Source organism: Alligator mississippiensis, chromosome 10 (genome assembly GCF_030867095.1).
Source record: "Alligator mississippiensis isolate rAllMis1 chromosome 10, rAllMis1, whole genome shotgun sequence".
NCBI classification, from domain to species: Eukaryota; Metazoa; Chordata; order Crocodylia; family Alligatoridae; genus Alligator; species Alligator mississippiensis.
The window spans coordinates 44,218,871-44,232,832 of NC_081833.1; the positions used below are offsets into that span (position 1 = coordinate 44,218,871).

A 13,962-nucleotide genomic window follows, 5' to 3' on the forward strand; every position below is an offset into this window, starting at 1 on the left:
TTCTCTACCAGGAAACATCAAGACTGATTTGATAAGAAGAACTGGGAGATCCAAGAGTTGATCAATCACAACCACAAAGGCCTTTTGGGCTTGGCAAAATGAGACCAACTCCAAGCAAAAGAACCTGAATCATCAACAAGCCAAGGCAGAGGTCCAAAGACAGACATACGCTATGAAGAACAAATGGTGGGATGAAAAGTTTAAGGAGATTCAACAGTTGACTGACATCCATGATTTGCACCACTTCTTCAGTGCCACCAAAATCATCTATGGTCCAAGCACTCAGGAACCAACACACTTGAGACCTAAGGATGTAGGAGACCAGATTAAGGAAAGGGGAGCCATCAATGCCCATTGGAAGGAGCATTTTGGAGAACATTCCATCCTACAACACCCAATCAGAGATGATCTTGGAATCCCCCCAACCCCAATGAGGTGAAGAAAGCAATCAAGCAGATGAAGAACAACAACAAGGCATCTGAAGCAGATGGAATCCCTGCTGAAATCTTAAAAATAGGGAGGAGAGGAGTTCACATCACAGCTTCATGCCCCCATCTTAAGGATGTGGAATGAAAAGGAAATCCCAGATGACCTCAGGGATCCCATAGTTGTGAGAATCTTCAAGAAAGGAGACAGTCTGACTGAAAATTACAGAGGGATTGCCTTGCTGCCCACCACAGGAAAGATCATTGTGAGAACCCTCCTGAACCATATCTGTTCACTTGTTGAAGAGCCTTTCCCAGAATCTCAGTGTGGGTTTAGGGCACCAAGAGGCACAACTGACATGTTCTTCACAGCTTACTAGCTTCAGGAGAAATGCTGTGAAAAACATAAGTCTCTACATGGCTGCCTTTGGCCTCATGAAAGCTTTTGACGTTGACAACTGAGAAGTATTGTGTAGACTCTTTCTGAAGTATGGATGCCCACTAAAATTTAATCACCATTCTCTGCCTGCTCCATGATGGTATGTGGGTGGTGGTTCTTAGTAATGGAACTATCATAGATCCCTTTGAGGGTAAAATGGGAGTTAAGCAAAGCTGCATCATTGCTCCAACACTCTTCTCAATATTCCTTGCCGCCATAATACAGTTGACCACCAACAAGCTTCCAGCCAGAGTACAGCTAAACTACTGAATGTATGGTAAACTGTTTAACCTCAGCCGACTCCAAGCCACAATGAAGACCACCCCAACCTCAATCACTGAGCGCCAGTATGCTGATGATGCTGTAGTGTGCGTTCACTCTGAAGCAGACCTTTGGGGAATTGTCAATACCTTTACCGAGACATACAAAAAAAATGGGGCTGACTCTTAACATTCGGAAGACTAAGGTCCTCCATCAAGCTCCTACTAAACCAGCTCCAGTAATCCAGATCCACAGCAAGACTCTGGAGAAAGTTGAGTATTTCCTGTACCTTGAAGCCATCTCTCAGAGAAGGCTGACATCAACGAAGAAATCCAACATCACCTTAAATGTGCAAGTGAATTCCTGAAAAAAGTACAACTGTAAGGGACTGCTAAAGAAGAAACAGCAGCTTAGCACTTTCTGGAAGTCATGCCCCTGAAGGTACTGTTTGTTGGGGATTCAACAACAGAAAGCCTCAACATGAGTACTCCCCTTGAATACAGACCTTAATATGCAACACTACCAGTAAAATAGATCTATAAACACAACTCTCACATAGGCATCCAGCAGTCCACATAAACTAATTTGGTGATCTCAGTCCACTGCCTAGAATATGAGTGTCCACCTTTCAAAACAGTGAAGCAGTATCCTTGTTGGCAGTCAGGATTAAGGACTAGATATTTAGAAGTACAGGCCCAATGACTGTAAATGTTCCTTGTAATATCATATGTGCACATCCATGCACCTACCTGTGCATGAAAACAAATAACCTGAAAATGGTTATGCAGGCATGCTGAGATTCAGTTTAAACAGTCAACTGTGAGGAATGCAACCATAGTAGCTGCACATGCAAGAGTAGGTTCAAAATGTGTGTGAACTCTAGATTCCTCCAGAAGGCCCACTGTTGGGGCAAGCTAAGCAAGCAGGCTGCTAACCATGCTGCATCTGTTTGCTGGCTAAGCAGAGAATTTCAGTGCCCAAAATCTTTACATAATCACTGAAAAATATAAATGTTTGCGAGCGGAGAATTATCTTTAGTATAAATCAGAGTAGACATAAGGGCTATCTATAAATGTGCTTGTGGGTATGGGGCTGTTTTAATTACAGCAGTTCCCAGACAGGTGCTCTAATTAAAATGGCTCATCATCACATGTATTAAGCCCCTGCATGCTTCAAAATGGCCACAGGAAGCTTTATCTAAAACTCATTTGACAAGGTTAGGTAAACTGCCCCTACAGCCATTTTGAAATGCATAGGGGCCTAATACACATGATGGTGAGGCCATGTTAGAGTGTTCTAATTTGAACAGTTCTGAGCAGACGTGATTAATCCAGTTTGCTCTGACATGGTCTAATTAGAACATGAATCAGCATGTTTCCTGGCATGCAAGGGTTTTTCAGCTATACATTGCAAAATGTACTTAGTACTTCACTAAAAACTTAAGAGATATTGGTGGTCTCCCCTTCACAAAGGAAAGAATTAAAAAAAAGAGGCTCTAATAGGATTTCCTATTACTAAAGACTTTTATTTCTACAAATATACAACCCATATTTAAAATACCATCACTGATAGAACTAAACAAAAAATTGCCAATAAAGTACATTTTGGGGTGTGTGCTTTTTTTTTTTTTAAATGTATTCCTCTCTTTTCTTAGTCTCAATTTTCAGAAATCTATGATGAGTCTCAAGTCATTTGTGATAATTAAATGGATACTTAGTAGTCATATGATCACATCATTGTATGCACTTTATTTGCCAAATACAAACTGTCACTATTTCTAGCTAAAGCTGTGTTCTGCTACAAATGCTGATATTTTAAAAACATCTATTTGTAGTCCAAGCACCCTTTGTTTGAACCCTTTAGCTGTTTATAAAAGAGCTGGTCTCTGTCTGCAGCAATTCACTTGAGACTTTCCAGCAAGCACAACATACCAGAAGGATCATCATCTGTAACTGTAGCAACCGCAGGGAAAAGTCTACAGGAAAATTATTAGGTTTTGAAGGCTGGATCTAAATTGAGAAAGCTGAAAGGTGCTGTGAATTTCACCATATTTTTGGTGTCAAACAGTGAAGCAAGAATCCAAGTGGACTCTGTCTCTGAAAAACCCCTGTTAACAAATACAGCAATCCAGCCATAAAGTCCCTGGTTAAGATTGTCAAAGTAATATTAATGGAAGATGTGTGACGGTATCCCCTGCACTATTTTGCAAATCTGAGTCTCTTTGTTTTCAGATAAGTTTATGTAACAAACTCTTAGTGACTATGCCTCTATAAATAATTGTGTACATGTCTCAGACATCTTTAGTCTTTTTGGTTTTCTGTTTGTTTGTTTCAGTGAATGTGTGTCAAGAGCACCTAAAATGGGATAAGTGCTTAAAATGGGCTAGTAGTATGACTAGGGCTGGGTGAGAGGGGCACCCATCAGGGGCACCAAGTTTGGAGGGGTGCCAGAAATGCACCCCACTCCCATAGCATCCACATCCTGGCAGCTTACTTAGGCCGGAAATTTCAACAGTCCCTAGCTGCTACTGCTTTACGATCAACTTTCCTGGTTATGTCACTGTCTGTACAGATGTGCAGAAATATTGGTGCTGCCTCAGAGATCTTTCCAAAACATCAATGTTGGAAGAAGAATGAAACATACAAGCAAAGCTATCATGGTGGTAAAATATACACTGTTTTCTATCCTCTTAAAAAACAAACATGAAGCAGAAAATGCTAATTCATTGCTGGTCAAACATTTGGCATTTATGTTTTCTAGCCTTAAGAGTACTGTTAATAAGCCTTGCTAATAAGCCAGTCTTGGTACTTACCCAGGGCCTGGTTGCACCTAGGAACTTGATGTAGGTTAACCAATTGAAGCTGAAGTCAGGTGTGACAGAATTGATGGTGAATTATTTGAAAGGTGGGGACAATCACTTATGGGTATATACAGGTCCCCTTGTCACTCGGGTTTACAGTCATGGGGTGTTCCTTAACCCCTTTTTTGCACCTGGATTTTTAGGTTGTGGTGGTGGCTAGAAAAGCCTTTCATCAATTCCATCTGGTGAGGAGGATGAGAATCTAACCTTGAGGCTATTCTACTGCAATGAATTCTACATGGAACTACCCTTGATGAACATCTAGAAGCTGCAGCTGGTTGCAGAACACGGTGGCCTGATTTCTGATGGGGGAGGGTTGCCAGGAGCACATAACTACAGTGCTCCAGAGTCTGCACTGGCTGCCAACAGCTTTCTGGGAATAATTCAAGGTTCCAGCCCTTGACCTATAAGTCTCTTTACAATCTGGACTGTATGTACTTAGAGGACCTCCTCCTCCCCTTCATTGTGATCCCCAAGGTTAGTGAAGCCTAACCTCCTACAAGTTGCATCTGGTCCACCTTGGTAAAAACATATGGCGGGGGCGGGGGGGTGGTGGTGGAAATCTCTCTCAGTAGTAGCTCCTCTGTTCTGGAATCCCCACCCCCTTGTGATCTGCTAGAGCCCAGGCCTGGATATCTTCCAGAAGTTCTATAAAACTCTATTTGGACAGGTATTTAGCAAGCAAGATTTAAGTTGGAGTATTCTTTGGGGAGTTTCTCTGTTAGGTACTTTACATACTCTTATTTTAATGCTTTATCCATTTTTATAAAGTTATTTTTATCTTTTGCTGTAAGCTGCCCTGACCCTTTCTGGGGGGAAGTGTGGCATATAAATCTAATGAATAAATAAAAAAATAGCTACTATTTATGTATAAGCAGTAAGTACTTTTTTTCTTTCTTTTTTATGCTTCTGACACTTACTGAAACAAAGGTAAAAAAAATACTATTGAGAGCCTGAAAGACATACCTTCGAGGCATACTAAGTTAAGAAAAACATTGGAATGAACTGGGTACATGTCTTGAGCTTTTAACTCAAACAGGCAGCAGTAGCAGAAAATATTAACATAGTTGAAGTTATCAGGGACAGCATTCAAGGGTGACCTTCACAACCAGTATGCCCTGAAATTTTGAATAGTTTTTATTTATGTTGCTATTGTATCAACAGTGAAATGTGGTTACCATAGGAGGCTGTGTGATGGACAAGCCACCAATCTGCAAGTCAGGAGGTATAAATTTTATTCCAAGAGTCAATGACCAGCTGAGGGACCTTGTCACCTCACCTCTCTTTTCCTCTCTTACCCTTTGTCCTCTCTATTCTGATTAAGTCAGTCCCAATGGGGAAGGAACTGACTCACTTACTGCATCTACATGTTCATTTAACTGTGGAGTAAATTAATTAGCTGTGGAGTAAAAGTGTCACCATCTAAATGTGTGACGCTATTAGGCCACAGTAAAATAAATTTATGCTGCTATAAAATAGTACTGCTCCATACTTTCATCACTCTTGTGCCCCAGCCAGCCCCTCTGCCGCCTGATGCTGCCACCTGGAGCCATGGGGCGACTCCCCATGACCCCACCCCTGGTGTAAACTGCTCTGCCCTGGCTCAATGTGTAGACACTCTACCCAGGAGTAGCTTACTTGACCTCAAACTGCTCCAGAGTTTATTGCTTTGAATTAATTGCACTGTGTATTTGCATGATGCCCATCACAATGAAGCACCAGTTTTATTACAGTACCACTGACTAAAACCAGCATCTCCAATGACTCTTGTCTACCATATAAGAAGGGCTAGTATGCACTTTAAAGATACTGCATTCCAATCCTGATGAGGTTGACATTTATATGTTTACATTAGTGTATTTAAAGCTGTTTCATTATTTCATTAACATCTATATGCAAAATTGTGATAGGAGAATACCACCACTTGGGTTAAATGCAGTCTGTTTTATCTCTACATGAATCTAAAAGCAGTTTTCAGTCCTTGTGAACAGGTCACCAACATGACTAACATATTAATATAACAGCTGAGATGCAGCACTTAGAGGCATCCCTGCAACAATCAGGCGAAAATGTTCAACGTGCACTTGAGCAATGATGATTTCCAAGAAACTGGTTATAAGTAGATGGGCTTCACTTGAATTTTAATGCAAATATATGAATATTTCACAAAGATGTTTGTTGGTCCTTGTCATAATCACTTATACCCTGGCTCAAACTAGTTCACAGAGCTTTGATTATGTCATTTATGAAATCCATTGGAGAAATGCAGAACAGTCGGAGGCAGTGACCAATTTACCCTCTATTTATTCTAAATACAAGACTATTATGTGCATGAGTAAAAATGTAGAGTCCATGAATTATATACTGTCCCCAACATGCAAATGTAGCTTCTGAGAACATCAGTGGAAGATCAGCAGCGGAGCAAGACCAGTGCAAAGCCTTAAGTATACAGTTTACACAGCATCCGCATCCAAAAAGTTCTCCATCCTTTTTATTAGGTGACAAAGGAGTTTCAGTACCTCTTTTTTCCCCTTCTGTATCCAGTCAGTAGTTGTGACTGGAGTATCAGAATGAAGCATCTCTTCTTTCTTACCCTTTTGCTATCTTACATTTTTATCTGGTGTCCTTAAACTGATTTATTTAAAATAGAACAAAAAATAGTCCTCCTTTAGTCAGCTCCTCACAAAACCCTGCTCATATACCATGAGACTGAAGATAGAGCCTATATCTAAATATTTTAAAAAGGTATATTGCCAATGTTTACAGATGCAGGATAGATTCCTCTACTTGCCCCCTCCCCAGACAGTTGCATTAGACAAAAATGCCTCCTGATACATAGTATCACTAAAACGAAGGCGATCTCTGGTTCTTGTGTGGGCAAAGTGCCAATGTTTGGGGACCTAGGCTTGATGTGTTTTGTGAGTTTGCAAGGCTGATATATGACATTCCTATTTTAGCTACTGCTCCCATTCCACTGAGCTGATAAAGTATATTTTAATATGCTTTGGGCTTCCCATTTTAATTTATGAAGATCCTATGCTTCTGAACAGGATTTGCAGGCCATCCATCCCGCAGGCTCACAAGAACAGTCATCAGGCAGAACAGAGCAGATGTGATGTGCCCTCATGAATCACATGCCCATTCAAGCCTGGAAACTTAAAACAGAGCTAGAAGGCCTAATCTCATGCCTGCCAGACTGGAAAGTGTTAATGAAAAATCTATCCTCTATGAAGGACTCTTCCCAACTGAATGCTGCTTCTCTACATCTGTGTCACTGAGCATCTCAGCAGAGGGACTTCAGCACTCACTGGAGGTCAGCAGAAAAGACAGCCATTCTCCTGCTATGAAGTACTGCACAAGGACTGTGGAGTTATCCTCGATGCAAAAAGGTCCAAGTGGACTTTCAGTGATCCATTACATTTTTTCAGCTTCCTAGTCCTCTACTTATATCTTCCTTTTTCCTATTAACATAACCTCTCTGTTTCTCTATAGGAAAGTTACCAAAAGTACTTTACAGGAAAGCTAAAGGTCACAAGAAGTTTTTCAAAAAAAGTAAAGAATAAGTCTATAGACCCATCTCTCTCTAGTTACAAATAGTTCCCATTAAATCTAATGGAAATTAGTCACCTGCTGAGAGATTACAGCCTTTTAAAAAAAAAAAACCAAAAACAAAAAAAAACAACTTTCCCTCCATGGTAAAAATTGTTCTGGTGTTCAAAGAAATCCATACATTATTTACAGTGAACTTAAACAGTATCTTCCACCTGGAAAGTATTCTGCAACACAGTGGGCACGTCTACATATTCATTAATGTGTAGTAGTTACTGAGCATTAGTTTGGTGCTTGCTTAATGTAGTACTAACCAAATGGGCAGTAACTATAGTTACCACTCAGTAGCACCAGTGCAGTTTGTGTGACAGTTACTGCACAGTAACCTAATAACACTGTGCAGTCACTTATTACTATGGTTTTTGACTGGCACAGTGTTAGTGTACTGCACAGCAGCATCTCATGTAGACATGCCCAGTTACATGCAGAAGGCAAAGCAGGATGGCACTTTAAAACATTCAAGACTTGGGGAAAAACAGAATGGCAAGAATTTGTTTTGGCTAAAAGGAAACACTTAAAAACAGGATTGGGAATTCTCTCATAATGCCCTCAAGATGTCTATCAATGCATTACCATTTTTCCTCTGTCAGAAGTTAGGTTTGTTAGCTTTGTAAAGAAAAAGCAAACACTATAGAGAAACTGGAAGAGCGAGTTTACCCGCTCCAATCCTTTGGAGGTGAAAGCTCTAAGTTATTGCACTTATTTGAAGAGATACAAGCAAGTTTTCTTTACAATTTTCTTTAAGGTTACTGGTGTAAATTGTTCACAATGAACAGACAGCTTTCCTGAACCATCTTGATATAGCTAGCACTCTCCCAGTTATCATGTCCCACATAACCTCTCTGATGTTCTAGTGCATGTTTCATTCTTATGTAGTCAAGTTTTATCTTTATAGCATCCAGTTGTGCCACTCTTCCTCTCAAAGAAGGACAGTTATCACTTTATGTTGCTACAGTTAATTTATATGGCAAAGCGTTAACCACCACAAGATGCAGCCTATGTCCCCAAGTGACTGAGTCATTTTATCCTCTGCCTAACTCAATGCTCACTGAAGTCAATGCAAAGATATCTACAATGACAATTTGCTTTTCCAGGCTCAGAAAGGACCTAGGCAAATTTCACCCTTGTACAGAGGGCCAACATGAAGCCTACATACTGCTTAATTCCCATGTAAGACCTTATGGAGGGATTACATCCTCAGACATTCACTGACTGACAATGGCATTCTAAAATATAACTCATACGCTATTTATTTCCATGATTTGGCCATCCATCAAAGTACTTTTCTATCATATTAAAAGAGAAAAAGACAAAACAACCCACCTAAAGACTCCATTGGGAATACACTGCAAATGTAACATCCAAGTGTAATATGCCACAACAAATACTCTGGAGTCCTGCAAGGACCTGGCATGGGACTGCATCACAAATAGATCAAAACATGTCAGCTACAAGGACTCAGATGAAGTCAATGAAAATGGGAATCTTCAGAAAGCCCACTGTCAGCTCTAAAAGGAACTACAAGAAACAATAGTAAAATTGGTTGAGATCATTTGTGAAAGCTATCACAGTCAAATGCTGCTGCTAATATTCCAGGTACCCCTATTTTTAGGGAGTGAAATTCTATCTGCTTCCTTGTAGACACTGCCTTGCACTAATTTTTCAGGTTCTGTTTTCTATTCCCTTTTGTTTGTCTACACTTGGTTTTCTGAAACTGGTAAAACCACCTTATTTACACCATCATAGAAGATAGCAGACAGGATTCAAAGCAGTTGTTTTTCTGCTCTCTCTCTTAAACACCATTGATTGGATTATCTCTAAAGCTATTTCCTGACTCTTACAGAAATAAAAGGCACAGACAGAAGAGCAGCTCCCCACTGTAACTCATGCCACTTTGCAGGAAGCGCTATGAATTACAATAATCCCATGGGCCCAACAGAAGTTCATTGTTGGGTCCCAGCAATTGGGGAATCTAGCTGTTGTTTAGATTGGCTGCAACCCAGCAACCACTCTTCCTGTAGCACCATTCCTCCACCCTCCCATCCTTGACACTGTTCTCAGAATAGGAAGAAGGAAAGGGAGAAGGAGGAGCTTATTCTGCAGATTCCCCCACCCTGGAGGGTGCCAACCCACCCACCCACCCCACTCCTCCAGTGCCAGCTGAAAAAAAAAAAGACCCAGACTGAACTCCCTCCACTTCCTTTTCCCCCCCTCCCATTCTGAAGACAGCACGGGAACAGAGCTGAGCTGCAGTCAGTCCAGCCCTGTGTGCAGACACAATTAATGAAGGTGCTCTATTTTGGAGTGTCTTCATTTGAACCCTCATGTAATGCATCTCATGTTCTTCAAACCTTTTGACTATTAGCCAACCCCCCCCCCCAAACAAGAGACAACCCCCCACAAAAAAAAAACAAAACAAAACAGGAAAAATGTTGCCTGTTGCTTGCCTTTCCCTGACGAAGGTATATGGGCAAGCATGACTTACAATATTTGAAATATTATATTAGACCAGTTCTGAAATGTTCAAATAGTCTTAAACCATTAAATAAATACATATAGCACTGCATATTCATCACATATGTATTTGTTACTATTATCAAAATGCTAGATGGAGTTTTGTGCAATAATATTTTAAGACAGCCTGAGACAGCATTGGATGCAAACAGTAACATTATGCTAAACATGGAAAGTCTCTTTCTCCAATTGCATATTTTGCACTTCTTCATAAATGTTTCAAACATATGAGTCTCTGTGGGAATTCTATGTGCAGAAAAATAAGTCAGGTCATGGAATATGCAGAGGAACTTATTTTGAATAATTTGTTGTTTAGTCTGCCTTATTTCTTATTTTATTAGGTTCATTTGCATTTATTTTATTATTCTCAAGTTTGTAGCTGAGATGATTGGCACAATGGATTTATGAACAAAGATCTAGCAAAATATGGAATTTCTGTCCAGACATAGAAGGGTATTAGCTACATTATTCCTCAAACAGGTTATCTTAGCATAATTTTAAAAGAATTTTTAATAAACTATTTGATGTTTCATTTCATACACACAAAATATATAAAACAACACTGTTAAGCATGTATAGTATTATTTAGATTATCTGGATTAGCTATTAGTTGATTAAGTAACATGTCATTATAAAACAAAGCTTTATTTTTACTAACAGTAGAAGTACAACAGTAGTCTGGACATCATTGAAACTGTTTTTAAATTAAACTAATCCAAATTTTTGGGTACCTTCCAGTTAAATGACAAATTAATGTATATATAAACAGTGTCACATTATTATAAAAAAAAAAATCAATTTTAGGTTTAAATTAAAGAAACATTTAAATATTAAATACTTACTTAAAAAAAAAAACCAACAAAACTTTGAGAGCTTAACCATGCAAACATGTGCACGCAGCCAACATGCTTTATTTGTGTAAAGTCTTTTCAGGGTACACTATACGTACAGTTATGGCATTTCATTTTAATTTTCAAATAGGCCTAGCAGTTACACACATTTTTGAAACACTGGTCCTTCAAAATGCAGCCAAGACCTCTGTCCAATTATCTTTGTACCACATTTGAGGAACTACACATTTTGAAAGATCAAACTCATGAAGTTATGATGGCTACAGAAGAGAAAAAAACCCCAGAAAAAGCCTGACTACACCTAGTCATCTAGTTTATAGGATAAATAAGTCAGTCTCCTATGCTTTTTAAAGTCACCATTGTATATAAATAGAAAGGACTCACAAAACTTCAGAAGCATATTTTGAGAAAGAAAAAGTTATTTTTTTTTTTTTTGCAACAATGTCAACAACATAAATGATTTCTCTTAATCTGAACCCTGATGCAAAATGGAAGTGAACGAAACAAAAGGTATGTGTAGGCCAAACAAGGGCCCAATCATGTAGGAAGAAGTTTCGCAGTAAGTCTTCTGCCTAAGAAAAAAAACTTTCCCACATTCTCAAATTATCTTTATGAAGGAACAATAATACGTTTTTTTCTTGGGGTTGGTATTGAGGCATCAGTAGCAGTGGTTAAGTTGAAATACTGATGTACTTTCTGCAGCGAGACTATAGGGTATTATGAGAGAAGAGTTTCCTTACCTCCTATGAGTTTGGAAACTATTGCATCAATTTCAGACCAGCATGTCACAACCCTATGTCTGAATATGGGCTACTTGTCAGCATAAGGGACGCAGGATATGGCTTCTGGCATCTCTGCCATTCCATCCTAGACTGCTTTTAGTTTTGAGCTCAGCAGCTGCACTAGAGTTAAAGAGAAAAAAAAAAATCATCTTTCTTTGACATTTGACAGCTAAAAAGTTTCCCTTAATCAGAAGTTGAATCCGTGCGTCAAAAAGGCCAAAGTTTCATAACACATATAATAGTCCATGAGACATACCATAGTGACTGAGAGGAAAAAGGGCTGAAACATCAGCAGGCTCAAATCCAGTTTCATCAAGCTACTTTTAACTTATTGAAACAGGATTGATTCTTGCTTATTCCTCTCGTCCATCCATTTTTGTTTTTCATAGGGTGGAATTCATAATCTATTTCATGTATCTTTTTTTTTTCCTTTTACGAAAATCCTGTGTTTTCTTACCACAGTATTAGTTTTATTCATGCATGTAAATGAGCATTAAGGTTATCTTTAATTTCAGGTATTTCAACATTTTAGGGTCTATATGCCATTCTTCTACAGACAGTAGCATGCAATGAAAGCAAGTAAAAATCTGGAAGAATAATTATTGCTAGTGACTTCTACTTGGTGGTTTGTCTCATGAAAATGTTATGCAAACATGAGAGATAATTTTAATAAAGGAGAGCTGAGAGCTGTGTGGCATGTGTGGTTTTTCACCCTTTCAACAGCTCTTGTCTTTTCTGCAACAAAATCCTCAAAGAGAAACATCATTGTAATCAGGAAAGGAGATTAAATGGTGGTGGCACTGTATGATGGTTAAAGCAGCATGATAAGACTACAAATACGCAAAGATATTGCTTTATCTAGGAATGCCTGGAAGCTACTCCAGAGTTATAAACTATACATATGCAAGTATGTGAGTATATTGTTCATAGATGAACACAAGTGCTTGCAAAGGGGGCTCAGGAGAACAGTCCTCATTTGAATGCATAACCCACAAGAAGGTCGGGAATGCAGGACCAAGATCTGAGTACTATTTTTTGAAGCAATTCTTGGAGGTCTTACATGGGCTTAGGTGGGATTGTCAGGTAAAGACAAGCCTTTCTTGGGCAGCAAGAAATATGCTTTGATGACATGTTTTTACATAGTAGGGCTCTGTTATTTTCACAGCATACTACATAGCTATTCCTTGCATGTTAATTCAGAAACATACAACTTCCTCTTTACATAATAAACAATATTTCACTTAATTTTGTTTTACAAAAAAATTGTGCATCAACCCTTGTGTATATAAAGTTGGGCCACGATCATTTATCTAACTCTATACATTACTAGCTAAGCCTTGAAAAGGTGGACAGAAAAATCCTGAATCTTCACGGCTTTCCACTTTATCAGAACAAGGGTCAACTGACATGACTTTTGCAAAGTGGAATCACTATGCAATCTCATAGTAATAGAAGAGAAATCCACCAATCTGATAAACAAATTGTTTGCTTATTGTATCCATCCAGATTACGTTGAAAGTCTTGCAAAAATCAAAATGCTTAATCCATTTGATGAGAGTAGGTTAACAAAAATTGTTCTATACTGTGGATATATGTTTCTGATATAGGTTCCTCTGGTTACTGCATGTTGTTCATTTTGCAGCAAAGCACACGACAAGAAATATATTCTGTTGTTAAAAATACCAGCATAATGAGGACTGAGACCAGTGGCTTTGAAGGTTTCATACTGAATATAAAGGAAAAACTTCAAGGTTTGTGCGACCAGACTCTGGAATAGACTCCCAGCAGGGGTGGTGTAGGCACCTACCCTGGAGATCTTCAAAAGGAGACTGGATGCACACCTTGCTGGGGTTACTTGACCCCAGCAGTCTTTCCTGCCTAGAGCAGTGGGGCTGAACCCAATTATCTCATGAGGTCCCTTCCAGCCCTAAACTTCTGTGAATCTTCCATTCATAACATCTTGCTTGTACTAGAACTTTATTTGCCCAGTTCTCCATCAACTCCTTTCTCCTAATAAAGGCAGCAACATCAGTGTTATCTGTGCAGCTTGTGTATCTCCTAGAGCTTATTCAGCTATAACTCAGAGCAGAGACTGGCCTATTTTAAAAGCCATTATGCTATATTTTCCCCTCAGATTCATATGTGCAGTTTCCATTTGAATCAGTGAGAACCTGATGTTTCAGAGCAAATAATTTGCCCATCATTTCAGCTGTACAAACTG

At 39.1% G+C, this 13,962-nt stretch overlaps 1 protein-coding gene across 4 annotated transcripts in view; it reads right to left on the reverse strand.

The window, feature by feature from the left end:
- SMPD3 (sphingomyelin phosphodiesterase 3) overlaps positions 1-13,962 on the reverse strand; it is a 263,636-nt gene that overhangs the window by 97,868 nt on the left and 151,806 nt on the right. The window contains exon 1 of one of the 4 annotated variants that reach the window (XM_019499215.2): positions 11,700-11,853. The exons of the other annotated variants lie outside the window; for them this stretch is intronic. The gene's annotated coding sequence lies outside the window, so the exon portion shown is untranslated. Of the gene's footprint in view, positions 1-11,699; positions 11,854-13,962 lie in introns of those variants that run through there. 4 annotated transcript variants of the gene reach the window in all.